The sequence below is a fragment of the Lytechinus pictus genome, chromosome 1, assembly GCF_037042905.1.
Source record: "Lytechinus pictus isolate F3 Inbred chromosome 1, Lp3.0, whole genome shotgun sequence".
NCBI lineage: Eukaryota > Metazoa > Echinodermata > Echinoidea > Temnopleuroida > Toxopneustidae > Lytechinus > Lytechinus pictus.
The window spans coordinates 21749874-21775786 of record NC_087245.1 but is presented as its reverse complement, the minus strand read 5'-3'; the positions used below and the strand labels follow the sequence as shown (position 1 = coordinate 21775786).

At 37.4% G+C, this 25913-nt stretch overlaps 1 non-coding gene across 1 annotated transcript; it reads right to left on the bottom strand.

The window, feature by feature from the left end:
* Nucleotides 1–18404: 18404 nt before the first annotated feature.
* On the bottom strand, nucleotides 18405–18490 carry TRNAY-GUA (transfer RNA tyrosine (anticodon GUA)). The gene is given in 2 exon segments: nucleotides 18405–18440; nucleotides 18454–18490. It is a non-coding gene; the product is annotated as a tRNA-Tyr (tRNA).
* Nucleotides 18491–25913: the final 7423 nt, after the last annotated feature.

Genomic DNA, 25913 nt, shown 5'->3' with positions numbered 1-25913 from the left:
ACAAACATTGCGAGCGCGAAGCGCGAGCTGAAATTTTCGTATTTTGACCCCAAACGGACATTTTAAGTATTATATTTTAGGAATCCATTAAGAATATACATATCTCACCATAGTCATCTAATGCGAGTGCCAAGCGCTTGCTGATTTTGTTAGACTTACATCTTAACACATTAAGCACTTTTTGTAGCCATTGTAATCATGATTATCATACGCATCTCACTAATCAAATCTTGCGAGCGCAAGCTGAAAATTTAGGAAATTCAGACCTGAAGTAGTCATGAAAAAGAAGCATATGTCACTACATAAAACAATAACTCGAAGTGCGAGGAAATATATTTGGTGTATATTTACTTGAAAACGAGTGTTTTTAGTACATCAGGATTGTATATCTCGTTAAACAGACAATGCGAGCACCGGGAACAATGATATAAGTCCTGAGCAAATTATGTTTCATAAAGTTATGAAAATTGTTTCTATGTAATATAACATAACATAATTATAATTGAAATTATAATGAACAATAATTTCTTCTTTCCCGCTACGTTTCTCTTCCTTTCTCCCTCTTTTTTTCCTTCCCCCTTTTTTTCTTTTTTTGCCAGCCGATTGGGGGGGGGGGGCACGTGCCCCCCGTAGTTACGCCACTGACTGCATTGACTTTTAATAAATACATGAAAAAAACTCTTTGCTGCTGTCCGGAACACTGTACTGCTGTGAAGTAGGATAAAAATATAATGAGTTGTCTGTTGAGGCCATTCTAAAGTTTTCGGGGCAAGACATGACATAAAGGGCTAAATTAATTTCAAAATGCTGTAAGCGAGTGAAGCGACCGAGCCAAAAATATCATTTTAAATAGATAAACCAAATTTTTGCAACTGATTATGATATATGTTTTAAACATCATGACAAAATCCGTCATAACATTAAAAAGCTATTTTTGGCTCGCTCGCTTCCCTCGATCACTTACTTAATTTGAAATTATTTTGCCCTTTTTTTCGTGTCTTGCCCCGAAAAATTTAGTCTCATTACGCCACTAACCTCCGCCCAAACTAAAAAAAAATATTGAAATAAAAGCTATTAAAAAAAAGATCCCTCACAAGAGAACAAAGCAGCCTCAACCATGAATACAGATCGACACCCATATGCTTGCCAGTATATATGCTAGAACGGTGGTTTACTTTGAATTCTATCAAGATAATTATGAAATTTGGCGCTTTAAACAAAACATTTTTTGACGTACATGTTGTTCTTTAATATTGATGAACAAAAAGCAAATCAGAAATCAGAGAGCCGACGTCAATTTTAGAATGAGAAATTTAGAATGAATAATCAGAAAAAGCCCACTAAGTATTTTTGATTTCAATGTTCTGTTTTTGATCTACAAAGTACCTTGATTGTTTTGCCTGTCTCTTTTTATTTTGTTGTTTTGGAGTTTCGTCGCTAGCTGCATCACTATGTTCAGATTGTGGTGCAGGTGAATCTCCACCTTGGTCACTTGAAACAGAAAGAACAGGAGATTTCTTGCCCCTCTTGGTCTTATTTTTTGGCATCTTGCATCAATATGGACAGAACAATCAAGCATTCAAATTAAGTGCAGTGCTGATTTGGTTTTGGCAGAGCTTTTATCGTGACTGACTGCACAATCAGCAAAAACCTGATGAGAAACAGTAGGATCCAGCATGAGTACGCCAATATTTAGCAACTATACGCAACTGTACACCAGGTCTACGCAAGTCTACGCAAATCTACGTCGGTCTATACGCAACACTACGCCATTCCAAAAAAGGCGTTTTGAGAAACCGGGGTATTTTGGCGTAGTGTTGCGTAGGCTTGCGTATGTCCTGCGTTCTCTGGCTCTACGCCAACAGTACGCCAAAAAAAATAAACATGTTTAATTTTCTGCGTTCCTCCCGCGTACCCACTTGCGTAGACTAGCGTATGCAAAACAAATGGCGGCGTGGTGTTGCGTAGTCTTTACGCAACTCTACGTAACTCTACGCAACCTTCGGTGAGAAAGCCCCTTTACATATCTTGAAGAGTCAGTTCTGATTAATTCAAATAATATAAACTCCTCAAAAAAAGTTTGGAAATCTGACTTTGATCGATAATCCCTCCTTGGTTTTAGTAAATACCAATGTGTAATTAATAGAACATTTAATTCTCTTTAAAATGATACCCTACATGATATGATTATGGTTCACATGGAGGTACAGTGCCTTGAAATGTGGGGCAAGTTGTAAATGACACAATATTGAAAGTCACTATTCTTTTTTCCGTAGTGATGAGTGAGTTTCTAAGTGTTTTTTTTTTTATTTGATCGATAATTCCTCATCGGTTTAAGTAGATATCAATGTGTAGTTAATATCAATGAATAGATCATTTAATTTTCTTAAAAATAATACCCTACATGATATTATGATAATCGTTCACATGGAGGTGCAGTGCCTTGAAAGGGGGCGCAAGGTCAAAATTCAAAAGTTGCAAAATGACACAATATTGAAAGTCACTGTTCTTTTTTTCCGTGGTGATGAGTGAGTTTCTCAGCGGTTTCTTTTAATTGTTTTCATACAGCTTAAAGGAGAATGAAACTCTTGGAGCAAGTTAGCTTTTGTGAAAGCAGAAAAATCAAAAAATAAGATCAACAAAAGTTTGAGTAAAATAGGACTAGCAATAAAAGAGTTATGAGCATTTGAATGTCGAGATCACTAATGCTATGGAGATCCTCCCATTGGCAATGCGACCAAGATCTGTGATGTCACACACGTACAACTCTCCCATTTGGACACTGAAAATATACCCCAAAATATTTCTTTTTGCTCATTCTAATCATATGACAAACGATTCATCAATGATATAATGTTGTGAAACATCTGTACCTGTCATCTCATAAAGAGAACACCTCACCTTGTGATAGACTCTATAAAAGTGAGAATATAAGTGAAATAAGTACTAAAGTAATGAGGGAGTTGTACGTGTGTGATATCACAGATCTTGGTCGCATTGCCGATGGGAGGATCTACATGGCACTAGTGATCTCAATATTCAAATGCTCATAACTTTCTTATTATTCATTTAATCTTCCTCAAACTTTCAACAATGTGTTCCTTTGATTTTTCTCTTTGATATGGATTCAGCTGGTTTCAAGGGTTTCATTCTCCTTTAACATCAACATTAACATGGAATCAAACACACCTCTGCACAATCAAAAACATAACAAACAAACATGCACATGCATGGGTATTTCAACCCATGTTATCTCACAGTCCCACCACTACAGAAGGAGGGGCTCGATTTGAGTGGATTTTCATCTCTATTGACACAGACAAAAGAATCATGTTCTGTATTGACCCATCATGACTATTTCTGCTCGTTTTGCAGCTTTTCAATTCAGACCTCATCCAACTCTTTTGAATCCTGCTCTTTTCCTAGTGGCATGATCATAACAAGCATGGTATCATTTTAAAGAGAATTAAATGATCCTTTGAATAATGTAAAATATGCATTGTGTAAAATTGGGAGACGGGAGAAATTACTGGCCAAACACAGATTTCCAAACTTTTTTTGAGGGGTTTATATATCTAAATTGGCTGGCAAAGATTCCTTAGAATCACAATGCTGGTGATGACGAAATTTATGTTGAAATGTGATGGATAACGAGTAACGAGTTGAAATGTCCGTGAAGACGAAGTTGATGATGTAGAGCTTCTGCCTTGGCAGACGTTTACTCCCATGCATGCGCAATACCCCCCCCCCCCCTCAGTTGTGTCCTCATATCAAATATCATGGACTCCAAGCTCATCATTCCATTTCTCTGATTCCGTCGGCTTCCTCTTCTTCCACAAGATCCCATTCGTTTAACACGTGGTTCTTGTGAGCCCTGCCCAGGGTCCGTCCCCTATCTAAATTCTCCAAAATTTGGTACGCATGTTGTCCATGGCCCATTGTTGTGCACCTCCTATTTTATTTTCCAAAATCACTCATGCATGACCGCGCAGGCGCCATTTTTCCATTACAAGCCACTTGCATACCATTCTTTATTCTTTCATATCTCCATTATCCCTTCTGAGGTGTCTGATTGTGAAAAAGTAGGCATAAGAGCTAGCATTTTTTATTGGTAGGTCCAGTATACCTGTATAATTATAATACACACTACTTAAAATCCCCTTTTTATGGGATTTCATAAAAACTAAGAGTCGGCTCGCGATTTGCGTTTGCATGAATTGTTAAAAATATTATCCGTGCATCCTATATATTCATAATACAATGCGCTTAAAATGTCCAGTTTTCAGGCCACAATATCAACAAGTTTCACACTCTTATAATCCTTATTATATATACCGGAATAAAATAATAACACTTCCAACAATTCCAAATATCTAAATTGTCTGCTTTTCAGAATGGAATATCCGACAGGTTTCTATGATTTTGATGTGATGTACAGTGTATATTTCAGGGTCCGTGGAATGGTTTTCAAAGTGGGGGCTGATGACGCAAAAAATTACAATCATATATATGGTCATTTTTACGATTATGTACACGGCTTTGGAAGTGGGTGCCCCCCCCCCGCTTCCGCGGCCTCTGTATTTCATGTGCAATGGCGATGTCTGAATCTCACCTCAAGAAATATGTATACAATTTAACTTTATTTGATATTAGCCATAAAACAAAACATCAACACATTCACAATATATATAGGCTTAATGAAGACAGAAAACATTTAAGTCGAAAGAATAAAATTATAAAGAAAATGTGAAACTAAATGCTAATGGCAGGGCAAACAAAACTTAATCTATTAAGATGTGAGAAGGAAGGAAAAGAAGAGAAAGAGACAAAGGGAAAGGGAAAGAAATGAAATAAAAAAGAAAAAAGAAGGAAAGGAAGGGGAAGAAATATAGAGGGTAAGAGAGGAGAACAAGTCATCGCTTATGTAATTTATTTTGTACTTTAGAAAACGGTTATGTACATTAATCAATCGGTTCCATTATAATGTAGAAATGATAAAGATACATTTAAAAACAGGACATTTAAGGAAGGGAAGAAGAATGAGAGAGCAAGTGAAAGAAAAAAGAAAAAAATAAGAAAGGAGGAAAGGAAAGAATGAAAGAGAAAAAGAGAGAGAGAGAAAGAGAAAAAATGGAAAGAGAAAGGAAGGAAAGAATGAATGAAAGAAAGAAAGAAAGAAAGAAAAAGAAAGAAAGGAAGGGGGTCAGAGGAAAAGAATAAGATAGAAAAAAGAAAGAAATCAGAAGAGAAGAAAGAAAGAGGAAAAGAAAAAATCAAGAAGAATGAAAGGGGAAAAAAGGAAAACGAAAAAGAGGAAAGAAAGGAAAAGAAAGAAAGAAAAGGCAATGTTTATTGTATGTTACTTATTAGGCCCAATTACATGACGGGGGTGATCTTCTACACATTCATATTCTGTATACACGTTCCTCTCTGCATGCTTTCTGTAATAGAAGATATTTCCAAAGAGATATCACCTCTAACTCCTTGATAGTTCAAAGTATAACACATATGTATCTACCCATGTATGTATAGTCATGGACCTATATCAAGCCCAGAAAGTGAAAGAGAAAGGCCCTATTTGTATACATTCCACAAGATAAGAAATGGTCAGAACAGCTGGATCCTAATCCCTCTCTTGCCCCTACTTCACAAATCTGCTGTCAATCATGGTATCTACTGGCAACGGAGGGTTTCAGCAAGCTCCGCCTTGTGTACACGTTTCGTGTACATTGCTCAAAGAAGTTGTAGACCCACTTCTGCAGCCTCAGTAAGACATAGTCTGCTATGCAGACTCGTTGAATCAGCTGAGGTACACACACTGCAGATGTGGGTCTGCATTTGTAGACTAGGTTGATGCTATGGAGCCACCCCTTCCAAATCCGCCATGCTTGACTTACAGAGGATCACCCATGAAAGTTGAAAATATGGATGAAAGGGACATGTCAGAGGCGGATCCACTTTTGACAGGCACAATTTTTTTTATTTACTGGAATGTGTCATGCATGGGGATCTTTTTTCTTTTGCTTGTCAATTTTTTCTTTGAATAATAGGACCGCGATTTTGTAGTGAAATTTTTTTTTAGGTTGTCAAAATTTTCCTTACAAAATGTCCCCCTTCCTTAGGAAATCATTGATCCGCCCTTAGGACTTGTAAAAACGTTGAAAAGAACAAAAATAAAGAAGAAAGTAGGCATTAATGACAATGCTAACATAGGTTGAAAAGGGAAAATATGTTATTGGCCTAGACGAAAAGTAAAAACCTAAAAAGATGCAAAAAAATTATGGTGAAAATTAAGGAAATTGTAGAAATTCAAATTTGGGCTAAACATATTTCTAATTTAGCCGCAATGCATACAACTATAATTTATTATATGTTTATACATTTACATATTGAATACAGGTGCCATTCAAAACAAACGAATTACACTTAAGTTAAAATTTCAAAAATAAAAGTGGTTGCTCAAGCAATACCATCAGTCATTGTTGATTATAATGCGCAATTCCTGAATTTCATTGCCCAACATTTTGAATTTAAAAGTACATTCGCAAACTTGTTACCATTGACGAACCTCTTTAAATGAAAACCAAAGCACGTGACAAATACTGAAATTATCAAATTTGAGATAGTCTTCACCATCAATTTATTGAAATGAGTATAAATAAATTCTAATGTCTTTAAATGAGTCCCATTGTCTGATTTTAAAATTTGAATGACCGATATCTCCGAGAAAACGATAACGCGTGAATTTAAATGCGCATTAATAAATTTAAGTGACTCCTATATGAAATTGGACGGGAAAACCTACACCTATAACAAAAATCACATGTTTTGCTCCCGCCTCTTCAATCTCCTACCCCCCCCCCCCCGGCGGATCCACACTCTCCACTCGACTTGAAGCAGGGGCGGCGGAACCGAGGGGGGGCCCCATACCCCGTAGGGAAAAATGGCCCTTTTTAAAATGGAAAATGCCCTTTTTCAAATGAAATACCCTTTTTGAAGTAAAATATAATACATTTTAGGTTAGAAAATCAAAAGAATATAGGCTCGCGCTTCGCGCTCGCATCAATTATTGTGAAGGTTTTCGTCCTGTTCATGGTTACAAAAATGCGTAGAATGTTTAGTATCAGGTTGGAATATTACACATTTTTAGTTCATGTTTCGCGCTCGCATCAATTATTGTTTATTGATAACAATACTAATTTTTCCTGTTGGAGAAATACCACTGATAAATAATAATAATAATAAACAGTTCTTGTATAGCGCATATCACAATTATGAATAATGTCTCTATGCGCTTCCAAAGGACTTGGATAAAAACAATTTAAGCCAAATGTATAGATTACAAAAAGGGCCGCACGTTACATAACTGGAAACTTTCATCAAAATATTTATCTCAAATCACTTGTAAAAAACCTTTAAAAAAAATCTTCGACTGATATTGATGAAAGAACAGAATAGTTTCTTGCCACACAAATGTTTAAATGTATACATGGATTAGCCCCTCCCCAACTTTGTAATCACAATGAAATGGTATGTGACCGACATAATTACCAGACAAGATTTTCGCTTCTATTTCTCTTCTAGAATGTGTTAATGATATGGGTTATAACTAATGATATTCATATAATATAATTCGTACTCTAAGCAAACAAATTTCTGATACTTTTTTCATAAATTTTGTTAAATTATTTACTGCGTCAATGATATCATACACTTAAATTCATATATTACCGTTATTGTCTTGTCCATGGGATAGCTATTCTCATTTAATCGATTCCTCAAAAATTGAATATGTCGTCTTTAAACAATTTTTTTGTATTAGTGATAATTCTGATTTTAATGTTATTGAATTCATTCATTATTTGTATAGAAATTAAGTTACGCGTTTATCTTTTATGTATATATTGTTATTTTATGTAAACAGAACCATGCTGAAAAAAACAGTTTGTTATCCTGTATAAAGATATTTTAATAAATAAATAATAAGTTTCTGGATAAAAACAGTGCTTAGAATGTCCAGTTTTCAGGTGCGAAAAAATCACAATTTTCTGGCTGGCGCTCGATCGCTTCAATAATTGTTAAGGAAAATATTCATCCTTAGTGTTCATACAAAAATGCTTTAGAACGTCCAGTTTTCAGGTTGGAATATCACGCAATTTTGGATCGTGTTTTGCGCTCGCACCAATTAATGATTATTAGGATAGTCATTATGTTCCTGGTTAAATAAAATGCCTAGAATGTCCAGTTTTCTGATTAGATGATCAGCTCACGCTCGCAGTATTCGATTGGTAAGATATGTAACCCGTATCCTGTTCATGAGTCACTAAATGCAGTCTATAAAAGGTTCATTTTCTGGTCAGTATATAAAAAAAAAATAGCTCACGCTTTCCGCTGGCGTTAATTCTTGAGTTAGATTCACATCCCTTTTTCATGATTACAAACTGCTCGGAATGTTTTCTTTTCATGTCTTTTTACATGAAATTTCCAAAAGTTTGAGCTCGTGATTCGCGCTCGCAACATCTCGCAATAAGGATGCCCTTTTAACAGCAAAAAGGTCCATAATTGACGAAAAGGCGAGTTTTACAACTTATCAATCAGAAATCACTTTATATGTTTTTGCTTAACCTTATTATTACAAAACAGATGATAATCTCATGGTAAAAATATCCGTTTGCACCAAAATTCCCTTTGTGGCATATGGGTGCCTCATTTTGGCTTTGCCCCCTCCCCCCTCCCCAAACGAAAATACGTCCCCTGACTTGAAGAAGGCCTCCAGAGGTAGAATTGTAGGCGAAATGTGCCAGTCCCCCTCAGATGACGATAATATTCATAAAGGACAATCTATATATAAACGTAATATGAACTTACCTATCTTCAGTAGCGCGGATATTTCACTCCCCTTCGTTCACTGCGGAAAATTATCAACTGCCATACATGCTTGTTTTAATTCAAACGATGCAAACACAATAACGAGCCACGCAAAGCGGGGAAGTTCCACCAGTGAGTAATGCTAGCCAGAGGCGTCGATCCTGGGGGGGGGGGGGGGACAGGGGGCGATCGCCCCACCGATGAAAATATTGGGGGGGGGGCAAACATATCGTTTTGCCCCCCCCCCCCCAATAATTCCGGATGTGCAAAAATAAAATAAGATTGTAATGTTCAACAAGCGATATTGAGACACACAACTCGTTCTCTATTTCAAATCATGCTCAAAATGTCCGCTTTTCAGATTGGAATACAAAAATTTTCAGCTCGCGCTTCGCGCTCGCATCATTTCTGTAGCAAAAACCCATACTTTCCATGATTTAATAGGTGGATAGAATGTCCCGTTTTCAGTTCTAACCCTCAAAATAACTCCCGCTTCGATTTGTAATAATCTTTTGTTGGATATATATCTTGTTCTTCAAAAACAACGTCCATTAATCTGTCATTTTTTCAGATCGAAATATCAAAAATTTTCAGCTCGCGCTTCGCGCTCGCATCTCTTTAGAGATGCGAGCTTTTAGAGAGAGATTTGTTCTTTTAGATACCAATCTTAATCATTGGTACCAAAAATGCTTAGAATATCAAGCTTTCAGGTCAGAATATAAATAAATTTCAGCTTGCTCTCGGCACTCGCATTATCTGTGTAGTGAGATATGTATCCTCCTCATGAGTTACTATACAAACAGTCCTAAACAGGTACGCTTTTCCTGTTTTAAGGTGGGTATACTAAAAATTTCAGCTCGCGCTTCGCGCTCGCATTAATTTGTTGGTGAGATACATGTCTGTATCTCATGAGTCATATATACATATGTATATATATATATATATATATATATATATATATATATAATATACCTATGTGTGTGTGTGGGGGGGGGGTGTTTTGTACGATCGAGCGCCTTTGGAACGTTGATTCATGATTTTGGGATAAATGACACTAAAATATTCCGTTTTCAAGTCAATATACACCAAATATATTTTTTCACACTTGCCTTAACACTAACCCAATCCCTTTCTTTTGGTCTGAATATAAAAAAGATTAGCTGGCGCGTCATGCTCGCATCATTTGGTTGGTGAAAATACGTATGGTTTTAATGAATTCCTACAAAAAAAGCCTTAAATAATATAAATGATAAATAATATTCACTGTAAAAACTGCACAATTAGTCTTCGGACTACAGCATTGTATTCCAATTTATATCTAATAAACCGAATTGCATTGAATAATTCATCAATAGAAAACATATTTATGTTGGTTTTTATTTTCTTATATGACTACTCAGTAGTACTTTAATATTACAACCAAACAAATTGAAGTTCCTCGTTTGAAAGTGTTGTGAAAATGGCTGATTTTTTTCTAGCATGGAATCGTCTAACAATGGAATTGCGCGTGCGTTGGGTTTTCCCCGTCCCATGGATTTCCCCATATCTCTATGGTTTTCCCCGCCTTGGTTTTCCCCGCCTTGGTTTTTCCCCAGCCAAAGTAATAATTACAATACATGTCATAATGTATTGTCAACATTCCATTAGGTGTGGGCCAGCGGTTACACTTCGTATTTCCGAAGGTTCGTAATTCCGAACCACGTAAATTGCCTATACCTCGATGTTCGTTAATCCGAAAACGAAAAAGGGTTCGTTAATCCGAACATTTGTGGCGTTATTCCGACGGTTCGTTATTCCGAAGGTTCGATAATCCGAAAACAAAATAAGATTCGTTGTTCCGAAAGTTCGTTAATCCGAAAAAGAAATAAGGTTCGTTGTTCCGAAGGTGCTTTTAATCCGAAAACAAAATAAGGTTCGATATTCCGAACGTTCGTAATTTCGTAACGAACCTTATTTTGTTTTCGGATTAACGAATCTTCGGAATTACGAACCTCAATTCGATTTCGGACTAACGAACCTTCGGAATTACGAACCTTATTTCGTTTTCGTATTAACGATCCTTCGGAATTACGAACCTTTGGAAATACGAACCTTCGGAATAACCGAACCTTCGGAATTACGAATGTATGCGGGGCCAGCGGGAAGCGAAATTATTTGTCCCACTTCAGTAACGGACCCTAAGTCTAAATGTTATGTACAGCGCGTCCCAAAAATGTCCCTCTGACGTAAGGCTGACTTGATTCTAAACTGTAGTAGTATTCTCAAATAAATGTTCATGAGTTGAAACCTCATTTCATGATCTAACTTTTATGAAAATTTAATTTGTCTCGCTTCAGCGGTTTTAAATACACACTCTGTTACGTTACAGTGGTTCATTTTAGCCCATTCCAAGTTTGCAGCATCGATGTATTTCTAAATTGTCTTTGGCATGTTAACCCCCAATTATACATCCAGGATCTGAGCAGGGACATTTCCCCAATCATACCCAGGCTCATCAAATCATAAACTGGGGCATGTTAAGAAGGACAAGAAACATAACAAATTAAGTTTAATAGTTGATAATCAGTGCACCAACTTGAAAGAAAATGTGAATGATGGATGTGTAAAATCCGCTGAAAAATAAAGAGGAATCCACAAGTTAATCACACTTTGCGAGAAGGAACTTTACCAGAGAATTGTGTCTTTAAAAAGTTACATGAATTAACTTGACCTCTCTCAGAAGCTTATTAACCAAAAAAAAAGTAATAAAAAGAAAAAACCCAGTATTGTTGGAATTAGCCATGGAACAGACATGACCCGTTATGTCAATCATCAGTGGCGTACCGTGGGTCACGGCATTGGGGGGGGGGGCACCAGCAAAAATTTTGAGTCACTTAGTGAGCGCGCGAAGCGCGCTCAGCTGCCAGGTATACTGACCTGATAGAGAAATTTTAAGGACAGTGCCATGAAACGGATATGTATCTCAGTGATCAAATAATGCGAGCGCGAAGCGCGAGCTTAAATTTTTTATCAGACCTATAAAAAGGGACATTATAATCAAATTTTTGTAATCATGATGCGTACCTGTCTCGCTAAACAATGCGAGTGCGAAGCGCGAGCTGAATTTTTTGTATATACTGAGCCCAAACGGAGATTTTAAGGACTATATTTTAGGAATCCATATCTCACCATAGTCATCTAATGCGAGTTCCAAGCGCTTGCTGATTTTGTTAAAATTGCATCTAAACACATGAAGCACTTGTAGTCATTGTAATCATGATTATTAACATATGCATCTCACTAATTAAATATTGCGAGCGCAAAGCGCAAGCTGAAAATGTAAGAAATTCAGAGTTGAAGAGGGGCAATTTAAGGCTTGTTTGTAAGAATTCACAGATACCATAGTATTTCACTAACCAAATGATGTGAGCGCGAAGCGCGAGCTGAAAATTTTTGATATTCAGATAAAAAAGGGGACATTTTATAACGACTGATTCTAGGAATTCATGGAGAGCAGACATACCTCACCAATCTACTAATGCGAACGTAAGCACGGACAGGAAATATTTTATATTAAGACCTTAAAATGGGGCAATCACTTTAAGTAGCCATGAAAAAGAAGCATACTATTTAACATAAAACAATAATATATCGAAATGCGAGGAAATATATTTGGTGTATATTGACTTGAAAACAGGAGGTTTTAGTACAACATTATTATATATCTCGTTAAACAGACAGTGCGAGCACCATGAACAATGAAGACATAGGCCCTGAGCAAATTTTGTTTCATAAAGTTATGAAAAAATGTTTCTTATGTAATATAACGTAATATAACATACTAATAATAGAATATAACATTATAGTAAACAATAATTTCTACTTTCCCACTACGTTTCTCTTCCTCTCTCCCTCTTTTTCTTCTTTTCCCCGTTTTTTGGGGTCAGCCGATGGGGGGGGGGGCACGTGCCCCCCATGCCCCCCCCCTTAGTTACGCCACTGTCAATCACTGTGCATCTCCCGTTATCAAACATGAAATGAACTGTCGAATACTGTTTGCCCTTATAAACATGTGCTCAAGGTTGTGATTTGATGAGCCTGGTTAGATCATTGAGATTTCCCTGGTTAGATCAAGGAATTCCTTGGTCAGAATCAGAATGGTCAAAAGGGGTTGATATGCGAGAAAGTGCAGAACACACAGCATTGCTGCACGCATGCAAACTTGGAATGGGCTGAAAAGCACCATTGTTACATAATAGGTTGTGTATTCAAAACCACTGAAGCGAGACCAATGAATTTTTATTGTGGAAGTTAGAACATGAGATGAAATTCCTAAATCCATACATTTCATTGAGAATGATTTTTATTTTTGGAAGTAATTTAGCCGCATATAAGAGGAACATGGGGGGGGGGGGCGTCGTATATTCATGACTTGCGCCTTCGCAATAAGAGTACGCATGCGCGTGGACTTAATTTAGAATTTACTCCCCGATTGCAACACGCGTTTACACAGACACTTTACGTGCATGTTCTGCGCATTGACGATAATTTGTGTTGTGCCTGACGTTTAATACGTTCCATGCTGACACAGTATAGATCGGAGTCTATTAAGATCTAGAGACCAGGGCCCTGGGAAAGATTTTTTTCAGTGGGGGTGCTGACATGGGCTACAAGACACAACTGAGTTTTCTATAGTTTTTTGTCTCACCTGCATAGCAGAGTGAGACTATAGGCGCCGCTTTTCCGACGGCGACGGCGGCGGCGACGGCGACGGCGACGGCGGCGGCGGCGTCAACACCAAATCTTAACCTGAGGTTAAGTTTTTGAAATGACAGCATAACTTAGAAAGTATATGGACCTAGTTCATGAAACTTGGCCATAAGGTTAATCAAGTATTACTGAACATCCTGCCTGAGTTTCATGTCACATGACCAAGGTCAAAGGTCATTTAGGGTCAATGAACTTAGACCATGTTGGGGGAATCAACATCAAAATCTTAACCTAAGGTTAAGTTTTTGAAATGTCATCATAACTTAGAAAATATATGGACCTAGTTCATGAAACTTATACATAAGGTTAATCAAGTATCACTGAACATCCTGCATGAGTTTCACATCACATGACCAAGGTCAAAGGTCATTTAGGGTCAATGAACTTTGGCCGAATTGGGGGTATCTGTTGAATTACCATCATAACTTTGAAAGTTTATGGATCTGATTCATGAAACTTGGACATAATAGTAATCAAGTATTACTGAACATCCTGTGCAAGTTTCAGGTCACATGATCAAGGTCAAAGGTCATTTAGGGTCAATGAACTTTGGCCAAATTGGGGTATTTGTTGAATTACAGCCATAAATTTGAAAGTGTGTTGGTCTAGTTCATAAAACTTGGACATAATAGTAATCAAGTATCACTGAACATCCTGTGCAAGTTTCAGGTCACATGATCAAGGTCAAAGGTCATGTTAAGGTCAAAGAACTTTGGCCACGTTGGGGGTATTTGTTGAATTGCCATCATATCTCTATAAGTGTATTGGTCTAGTTCATAAAACGTGGAAATAAGAGTAACCAAGTATCACTGAACATCTTGTGCGAGTTATAGTAGTTTTCAAAATCAGCACTGCTGCTATATTGAATCGCGTGATGCAGGTGAGACGGCCAGAGGCATTCCACTTGTTTATATACACATACATGCAAGGGCACCCATTATCATATACAGTCACATCCTTATAAAAAGGTATACACCATCCGCTCACTCACGGGCTTATAGATGGCGGCCTGGAGAAGCAAAGTTTCATGGGGGCATAAAGGGATAAATGAAAATTAAAAACTTAGGAAAATAGTAAAAAATTATCAAATAATTTCATTTTTTTTTTTTTTTTAAGAAGTCAAAATTTTCACTCGCTATCTTCTTTTCATTTAAAAAATCGTACGACATAGTAAGATAAAATAATGACAACGTTACTCTGAAATTTGCAAATGAACCTACAACAATATACATATATTTTACATCAGTTATAGGCCCAACAGTACATCTATCATCGAAACTATTACATTAATGTACATTAATTTGAATATGCGTGGGCTTCAACAGGCGAGGGGCTTGGAAAACTGGGCATTTTACTTCCCCCCTCCCCCACGTTGACTGGAAAGTACTTTTTTAGTGAAAAAAATCTTATTTTGGAATTCGTGTGAATTGTGCATTTGATGATAGTCCAACACTTCCCAATCACCATCCCAGACACATTAATTATGGCAAACACACCCGGTAATCCCCGTGCACTATAATATCATAATATAGTATAATATCATGCAGCGCTTGCATTTGGCCGTTTAATGGAATACGTAGGCCCTATTCTGTTCATGAATTTTCCCGATCACTATCAACCTAAATTTCAGCTTACACTCACTTACATTATTTGCTTTGTAAGATAGTAGATACATCTGTTCAGTGATAGGGGCGGTGGTACCGGGGGGCAAAGTGCCCCCAAAATTCCCCGTAGGAAAAAAATGCCCTTGTTCAAAATGAAATGTGCCCTTATTCAAAATGAAATACCCTTGTTTAAAGTAAAACTTAATACATTTTAGATTAGCAAATCACAAAATTTTGGGCTCGCGCTTCGCATCAACTATTGTTTAGTAAGGTACTTATTCTGTTCTTGGTCACACGAATGCTTAGAATGTCCAGTTTTCAGGTAGGAATATCGCAATATTTCAGTTCATGCTTCGCGCTCGCACGATTTGATTAATGAGATGTGTATCCTATTCATCAGTCACTAAATGCAGTCCTTATCAGGTTCCTTTTCTTGTTAGTATATTATAAATTTCAGCTCGCGCTTCGCGCTCGCGTCAAATCTTTAGTTAGATACACGTTTTTTTTTCAAAATAACAGACATTGCTCGGAATGTTTAATTTTCAAGTCGATCACACGAAATCTCCGAACGTTTGAGCTCGCGTTTCGCGCTCATAACATCTCACAAGGATGCCAGTTTTATACACTCTAAAAAATGTTGGGCAACATACGGTCCACACAACAATTGGTTAAAACTTTATCCAATTCTGGGTAGTTTTACACCAATAATATGTGCTTTGGGTGAAAACTACACAGTATTGGTTGAAAACTACCCAGAATTGGATAAAGTTTTAACCAATTGTTGTGTGGACCGTATGTTGCCCAACATTTTTTAGAGTGTAGTAATTAGCGCCATAACTGACCAAACAGTGAATTTCACAACTTTAGATTTGAAAATTTGTTCAAACCGATCATGATCGCAAGCAGGTAAAAGTAAAGCCTGAATATGTAATCCTATCAATCAGAAATCACTTTTAAAAAAAGCTGTGCTCAACTTCATTACTGAAAAACACACAACTATTTCATGCAGATGATAATCTCATGGTGAAAATATCCAATATGCCCATTTGAAATATAAGTGCCCTTTTTTGCTTCCCCCCCCCCCCAATCGAAATTACGTTCCACCGCCCCTGTTCAGCGATATACTCTTATTATCATTATTTGTTTGGAGTTATCATTATAGTCCCAGGGAGGCGGAAGGCGAACTGAATCACTGTCTCTCCTACCGATATAACTGATTGGGGGAGTGCAGGTGGACCACTACACCGGGATTTTCCCCGTACTCTGAGTGCAGTGCGTTCTTAACGTGCAAAAGGTGGTGACTCTCCTCTACACGGGGCCTGATGTCATATCCGAGGGACAAAATGTTTTCCACTGTAATATAGCCGTGCTTCTATGGAACGATGGATATGTTTCACACACAACGCAGGCTTCAGCCATTCGTCTACGGTGGACTCGAACCCACGACATTTAATAATGGTTCGTGGAATCCCCATCTCACTAGATGGCGATTCCACTGCGATCGTCAAAAATCGACAAAGCGTGGTATAACGTAGCTTGATCGTGCCTTGATCTTTTCAATCTTCTCCGTCTAACCTTGATCTTTTCTGAAGCGGCAAGGATCGCCACCATCTTTATGGTCGCCACAACAAAACTTACGTAGCGAGATCGCGGAGGTGCTAAAGCGCATCACAATCTAGTCATGAGCGTATTACAAACGACATATTCGTAGCTGTAACGGAGCCCCAACGCATAAAGCGTAGTATAAGCGCATTAAAAGCGGCACCGATCGCCCGTGGTTTTCAGGCCCGTTCCCAAGACAATTCTGCTACGCTGCTTCCGTTTACAAGGCGACTGCCTTGCGCTCGACACGCTTCACACATCTTCCACCACGACGCTTCCTTCTTTGGGTGGCATGTGGCACACGTTCTCAGCCCGCTATAGGCGTTTGCGTTGCGCTTTTGCTGCGCCGCTGATGACTGGGCAGCGATTGCGCAACAACCATCCGCGTTGCTATAAAACGCCGTGCCGATGGTGGCGGGTTATCATATTTGCAACAGATTACGAGGCGATACCACGGCGTTTTCAAACATACCTCCCAGAAAAAGGGAAAGCTGCCCAAGCTACCCCTCTTAGGCCGGCGGTCGAAGAAGAAGATCAAGGGGTTATGATGGTGGTAGAGGAGGGGGAGGTAGAGGAGGAAGAGGAGGGGGTACAGGAGGAGGATGAAAATCTTACTGCTGAGCCAGCTGGAAAGAGAAAAAAGACGCTCACATGTCTTGATGACGAAATGGGTTACCTCTGCAGAAATAAATAAATTGATTATGTTTTGAAAATAAATTGAATTCTAACCACAGTGACAGTAGACAACATCAAATTTTGTTAATGATTCGATCACTAATGTATTGATTGGGAAAGGCAATCTTTAGGGAGATTCTGGCATTGTGCCCCTGTGGAGCCGTGATATGTGCAAACGCCGGGATATGTGCAAACAACGGTATATGTGCAAAATTTCGCCGGGATTTGTACAAACAACGGAATTTGTGCAAACGCCACGCCGGGAAATGTGCAAATATGTCAAAATTTATCAACGGCATCTGTGCAAACGTGACGACGGGATATGTGCAAATGAACAATTTTCACGGGAAAAGTGCAAACCTCCGGGATATGTGCAAATCACTGCATTTATCCATAGAAAGGCTATTTCTCATGAAATGTTTCAGTCATAAAATTACTGTTAAAAATGAGAAACATGCCTGCATAAGGGAGAAGCTACAATGACATCGGCAATGAAACGCTTTTCAGAGAGGCGGCGGGGGGGGGGGGGGGGGGCACCAACCTTAAATTGAAGACCCACTATCGTTTGGAATAACATGGATGTAGAGTGTAGTCTTTTAATGCTCCAGACCCGGTCATTTAATCATTTGAAGATCCTTCTGAACTAAGATCCTGTACTAAAGCATACATAAGGAGCATAGCCATTCAAAAATAATTAAAAAAAAAACTGCAACACCTCACCGTTTACCAAATTAATACCTTGTAGAAATGAATATAGAATGTAGTCTTTACCCTAGACCTTGTTGTATCAATAAAAAAAAAATCTAATTTAATAGCTCACCGTCTCATTCCTATCGAATAAGTTGTTGTTTTAGCTTATACGGCTCGTGTCATTCAGTAGTGAATATTTGCGCCAAAAAAACCACATCCACCGAGCCGGATTCGAACCAGCGACATAAGGTTAATCATCAATCATCTACAGTCCTCCGCTCTACCAACTGAGCTATCGGTGGTTACTGGGTTTAAAGTGTAGTTTTTGCTCCAGACCGGGTGATTAAACAAATTCAAAACTATTTAAGCCCCTTCCACTACTAAGACTCTGTTATAACGTGTATATAACGTATTCTCAATTCTCCAGACCCGTTTATTTAAACAAATTTTCAAGACCCCACAGTCTCATTCCTGTGAAAAAGATGGATATAAAGCGTTGTCTTTTCTCCAGACCTTTGATTAAAAAACCTTCAGAATTAAGACCCAAGACTAAGACTCCGTTATAAAGCAAGGGTACATATCGTAGTCTTTACTCCAGACCCGTTTAAAAAAAATTATGTTATAATCTTTAAAAATAAGACCCCGTAAGAAAGCATGGATATAAGAGCGCAGTCTTTACCCCAGACGCTGTTATTAAAAAAATTAGGAGATCTTCAATTTGACGACCCCACCGTCTCATATCTGTGGGAAAAAAATGGATATAGAGTGTAGTCTTTACTCCAAACCTGGTGATTAAAAAAAAACTTAAATAGTAAGACCCCATCATCTTCCAAACTAATAGTCTATAAGTATAACAAAGCACGGGTACCTATAGCATAGCCTTTACTCCATATCCATTTATTTAAAAAACTACACTGTACACCCACTGTATGATTACGCTGTATACCCATGTGCTACATTACAGGTTCTTAGTATTGAAGATGACGGGATTGACGTTTCGAAGATTCTTGATTTTTTTTTTCAAATGACTGGGTCTGGAGAAAATAATAACTCTATATCCATATGCTTGATGACATGGCAATGGTTTAGAAGATGGTGAGGTTTAAATTGTTAAGTTTATTTCTCTTTTTAACTACCGGGTTTTGAGTAAAGACTACGCTTAGCTAGTCCAGGTATAGCGTTAATCCTGTTGTTTGGAAGAATATATGGCCAAGACTGAGTATTAAAAAGTAGACTAATAACCTTCATCTTGTAGGGTAAGGTCGCATTGGGTCTGGAAAAGGAGACTACCAGCATGAGTCGGCAGAGCAAAATTGATAGGGGAGGGGAGGGCACAGCGAAAAAGGGCACTTCCTCTTTTAGAAAAGGGCACTTGAAACAAAAAACTTTTTTAAAAACAAAATAGCATAATGTACCCTAGTAGGGTAATGAGCAAAATGATTGAGTGGGGCAAACATGGCGTGTGGGGCAAAATTTCTTTAAAGCTGCGAGCGAGCGAGCGAGCAAAATTTTGAAACTTTTAATGAAAAAAACAAACATTTGTGATAGATTTTGACATAGAGAACACTATCATATTTCACCACTTTTCTTTCCTTTTCTTCTTTTCTTTTTCTTGGTATTGAAAACTTTTTGAGTCCATGGAACGAGGTCCATTTCTTAAGGGGGCAAGTGCCCCCCCCCTCTCCCTCTGCTCAGATGCCCCTGCATAAAAGAAAGGACGCTAATTGCAAATACATATACCTTATATTAGCAAATTGGACATTTGAACAAACCAGAAGAGAAGGGACATTTATCAGAATAATCATATGGGGCACTTGATCAAAGGTGAAAATATACACACTACAGAAGAAGAATTTCACTCTGAAAAGGGGCAACTTAACCCTATCTAGGTCGGGGTATTTTTGGAATTCATATGGCCGGGGGAGGGGGGCCTCCCAGGCCCCCCCCCCCCCCCCTTGAGATCTCGGCCGTCGACCGCGCGATCGCACCGAAAATTGGCACGCATGTTGTCTGGGATATAATCTACAAAATTGTATAGTAATTTATTTCATGCAAATCGTTATTACGTAATTATGCTAATTTATGCGTAATTAGTATGCAAAATCATACTTTTTCCTCTAACTCCGTAAATAAAGCTCCAAATGTTCTAATTTTTGGCATAGAAACCCTTTGTGATGTTCTTAGCAAGTGTACATGAAAAAATCGTGATATCAGATCAATTTCCTATGTATGTATTTCTTTGTTTTTTGGACCTTTTGTTTTTCATTGTTTTTTTTCAATGAAATTCGTTGGGGACTCTTCTAAGATCATAAACAGCATAAAATACATACATTTAGGCGTGCAAAACTAAAAATAATCATACATTTATGATTTTTGGTTCAAAACACAATTTACATTGACTTTGTACACGAAATCACGTTTTTGAGCAATTTTTGGTCTGAGATGCACTTACGTAACATTGCGTAACTTCGGAACCGCGTACCCGGGTGACGCAAAATTGGTCTCAAAAGGTGCGGAAGACTTGAAAGTAAAAAGTCAGCGAGCAGCGCGGTCAAAAAATTTTGCGCGACGAAAATATCGCGCGACTCGTTGAGGGGGGAGGGGGGCCTCCGAGCCCCCCTGGCCAAGATAGGGTTAAAGGGGCGAGAGGAACAATTTAAAAGGATTTTTATTATTTAAATATGCACTTTTAGAAGGGATAAGAACGCGAAATAAGGAAAACGGACAATGACAGGGCATGAAAAGAGCGGTTTTAAGGAATGGAAACTTATCTGATACGAGAATGTGCACTTATATTTATAAAAAAGGTAAAGGGGCACACTTTAACACATAAAACAGGTCCTTCTAAGATGAAAGGGGCAACGTTATTGGGTTAAAAGGGAAAACTGTTTAGTGCTTCAAAAAGTGGGGGCACTGTGAACCCCCTGCCCCCCCCCCCCCCGGATCGCAGCCCCTGCATTCATATCGTATGGAACATTCGTTGTAAAATCGAGGTGTATGAATTGCAACCTAAAAATATTTCATTTAGAGAGTAAAGTGCATCGCATTTGTGGGTATATAGTTCGAAATTAATGCCTCTTGTTGGTAAAGTGCGCTAGTATGACATGATTGTGTGGGAAATATTTTTTATATACGTTAGTGGGTACAGTGTTTTTACACATGTGGCTGATATTACACAAGCTGGCGTCACTTTGGGTGTGTTAAAAGAGATAGGAAACAATGTCTTGTTTGAATGTTCATAGATTCATAAAAAACTAATATCAAATGGCATAGTAATCAAGACATTTTGGGTTTATAATTAAATTTTAAAGAAATTCGACAACTTCTGATGAAATCTGGAAATGAAATCAACAGATCAAGTTCAATGTGAGTATCAGTGGAAATCATGCTTGCCTCTCCCATCCCCTTTAATAATTGCCCCATGCAGTGTTCGAAACAGTACTAAATGTTCCTTTAAGGTGACACGACATATACTCCTGCGAAAATTGCGACAATTAATATCTCAGAAGGCATAGGATTAGTGTTAGGATTGTGATAGAGTTCTTGGTTCAGAATATTGTCATGATTACGATTAGGGTGTATTTAGTTTTGGAGGTTAGCTTTTATGTTTCGCTTAATGTTTAGAATTTACATCGGAGCAATTGTCGCCAGAGCAAATGTCCACTAAGCCTGGTGCCCCCCCCCCCCCACTGCCTCTCTGAAAAGCGTTTCATTGCCGATGACACTAGCTGTAGCTTCTCCCTTATGCAGGCATGTTTCTCATTTTAACAGTAATGTTATGAAACATTTCATGAGAAATATCCTTAATATGGATAAAAACAGTAATTTGCACATATCCCGGAGGTTTGCACTTTTCCCGTGAAAATTGTTCATTTGCACATATCCCGTCGTCACGTTTGAACAGATGCCGTTGATACATTTTGACAGATTTGCACATTTTCCGGCGTGGCGTTTGCACAAATTCCGTTGTTTGCACAAATCCCGGCGAAATTTTGCACATATACCGTTGTTTGCACATATCCCGGCGTTTGCACATATCACGGCTCCACAGCCCCCCTCCCCCTCCCTTTTTATGAGTGCTCTCACATCAGTAGACTACTTCTTGTCAGCAAATTTGAAAGGAATTTACCAAATATTTTTGAGTGACAAACTTTGTGGAAAAAAATAAACAGAATATCAAAGATTTTTATGCTCTTTTATGAAATTCTGGATGCATCCCTCATATTAACTATTAGGCTCATCGACATCAAAAATTAAAAATTCTTTTGAATGAAATTGTAAAAATATTGTATATTATGACTTAGGTGACAGCCAGGATCGGACCCTGTATCTTTTTGGCCTCCTCCTTCTTTTGTCCTCGCATTCAACTTTTAACTGATGTTCTTTTAGAATGCCAAGATGTATAAGTCCAACCAAATTCTGGACATCCATGTTGGTTGGAGGTTGGCAATCGACTGAAAAATGTGTCATGTGCCGCGATTAGTATGCCGATTGCTTGAAATCGTTTCAAGAGCCCATCATGAACGTAACATAATCGCTTCATTCGTAGCACCACCGTACCGAGGTCCTAATTAGCGTATGAGCCTCGTTGTACGATCGCTTTGATCGCAGAAGCAGCGCATCACATCTGCCTCGAATCGTCGCAAGAAAGTGGCATCGTCGTACTCTCAGCGTATTACCATCGCCTTCAGCGCAAGTAAAGAAAAAAAAGAAAGGGGAAAAAACGAAAAGGGAAAATAAAAAAAGAAAGATGAAGAATAAATGAAACACAGAAAAAAAAACGAAAAGGGAAAATAAAAAGGAAAGATGAAGAATATATCAAACAAAGGAAAAGAAAAAGAAGAAATTAAAAAGATTTCTTTTATTTTTAGCGCACTTTTGTATTATATGAGCGAGTGATAAATTTACGCGCTCAGCATAGGATGGAAAGCAAGATAAGAAAAAGATAAGAACAAAAGATAAGAAAAACGTTTTCAGAATACCACCCCAGGGCTTGAACCTCTGCATTGATATGTAACTTCCCCCACGTAGTTTAGATCAGGCGCTTTATCATGAAAAGTAATTGTACGAGAACTACAACAAAATGACAAGAAAGACAGCATTTTTTAACAGGTCATGCATATTTCAATCACATGCCTTTTAAACCAAACTTTAATCATTCGTGTGTGCTTGTAATCACTGGACAATGACACTGATACGCCTATTGGTTTGTTTTTTCCCTACTGTTTTCATCTTAACAGATCAAATGAAATATACAAGCATCTCTCATGACGTCCTAAATCGATAGGACGGGATGTAACCTTTTGTCGACTATCCAATTTGAAATTCTATCAGGTAAGCAGTAATAATAATTTACATGTTATATACCTACAGAATATTAACATCGTAACCCAAGATCACAGGAAGACATAATTATCATTATATACACAATAATCAACGAGTCCGCAGTCTTCAAACTTAACATAACGCATTTGCATGAAATAAATGACAGAGTAAAGGCAAAGTGTGAATAGAAGTTAGTGTGCAAACATATCAAGACTGGCCAAAATCTGAGGAGTTCAGTTCAGTTCATTTATTTTCCATTAAAAACTCAATCAAAATAAATACATGCAAAATTCATAAATAGAAATCGGAAAGACCCCAAGAAAAGCATAGCTTGCGAGGATGGGGCCCTGTACAATAATTTACAAAACAAAACAGATCTTACATTTTCCATGGACCTATTAATAGGTCCATGCATTTTTAAAGTGTAAAACAGATTTAAAGAAAACATGCCTCATACACACAACATACCAACACACACCCATATGCAGAACATTGAGAAGTTAACAAAGTCAAAGAGTAAGAAAGAAAGGAAGTGATAGCGGGAGAGAAAAAGAAAAGGAGAGATAGGGAGAAAGAAAGAGGGAGGATAGAGATCGAGAGGGAGAAAGAATGCCCTCTACTCAGTGCACATCATACCTTTAAACAATAATTGTTTACATAAACATTTGAATCTCGTTAAAGTTGAAGAATTTTTCACAACATAAGGTAACAAATTCCAATCATGAACACCCTGAAATCTTATTGCATGTTGGTTTAATGAGGTACGTGCAAAAGTAATAAGAAATTTTGATTTGTTTCTGGTCTCATAGGAATGATAAAAAGAAATTGTTTTAATTGAGTATTAATGGGAGATCTTTTTTATGAAAAATGAACATAAATATTAAATGGTTTACTGTAACAAGATAAAAAACTGGCAAACATTTCAGGTCACAAAACAGAGGAGTACTTGGTGTCATGTAGTTAGAATGAGTAATTATACGGACAGCACGTTTTTGAAGAATATGAATTTTGTATAGGTGTGTCTTGTAAGAGTTGCCCCATATCATATTACAATAATTGATATGTGGTAATATAATGCTGTTGTATATAGTTAATAAAATATGTTTTCACAGTGTGTTTCTAAAGTGTGTGATAATACCAACCCCCCCCCCCCCTTGAGATTTTAGAACAAACATGAGAAATGTGGTGAGACCAATATAGTGATTCATGAAGTTTGATGCCTAAAAATTCTACAATATCAGATTTCTTAAGAATATCATTTTTAATATTCACAGGGTAAACTTGACAAGAAACTTTTTTCTGTTTGGAATGAAATATTATGTAATGTGTTTTATCAGCATTGAAAAAGAGTTTGTTATAAATATACCATTCACTTAGTTTCTCTATTAAAAATTCAACATTAATATTACAAATCAGAATATTTATATCTTTGTGAGATGAAATGACAGCAGTATCGTCAGCAAATAATGAAAATTTGATAATATTTAAAGTATGTATATAAATGTCATTTATATATAACAAAAATAACAGTTGCCAAAACACAGATCCTTGTGGAACAGCAGTATTTATATATGAGAAATTGGATGCTACACCATCGACCATCACATACTGTTTCCTTTCAAATAAATAACTACTAAACCATTTAAGAGATACACCTCTTATACCATAATAATACAAATTTTCAAGCAGTATGTGATGGTCGATGGTGTCAAATGCTTTGGAAAGATCTATAAAACCCCACAGCAAAATTTACCTTCATCAAATTTACGTGATATATAATCTGTAATATGTAATATGCTTAAAGAAGTAGAATGTTTTTTTCCAGAAGCCAAATTGCTCTGAAACTAGCAGATTATTTTTTGATAAGAATTTATAAATTCTTTTATACATAATTCTTTCGAGTAATTTTGAATAAGTAGATAAAAGTGCAATGGGCCTATAATTTTCTTTACAATCAACTGGACCTTTTTTATATGAAGGAATAACTTTGGCAATTTTAAGTTTTTGGGATATACTCCTGATACAAGAGATTAATTATAATACAACACAAAGATTCAACAAAAAAGTGTATACATTTTTTCAAAACAGAAGTTAATACATCATCTGGGCATGTTGCTTTATATGATTTAAGTTAATGGCAAAGATTAATAATTTCATATGGAGAGGTTGGATTCAGAAACAAAGATGAGGAAATAAAGACTATTACATCTAGCCGTTGTCTTATCAAAAGATCAAAGACTGATTAAGATAAGTATTATTATAAGACACAATGATAATCGATTCTCCATAGTACGCAGGTACATGGGGCGCATACATTCGTAATTCCGAAGCTTCGTTATTCCGAAGGTTCGGATATTCCGAAGGTTCGTTAGTCCGAAAACGAAGTGAGGTTCGTAATTC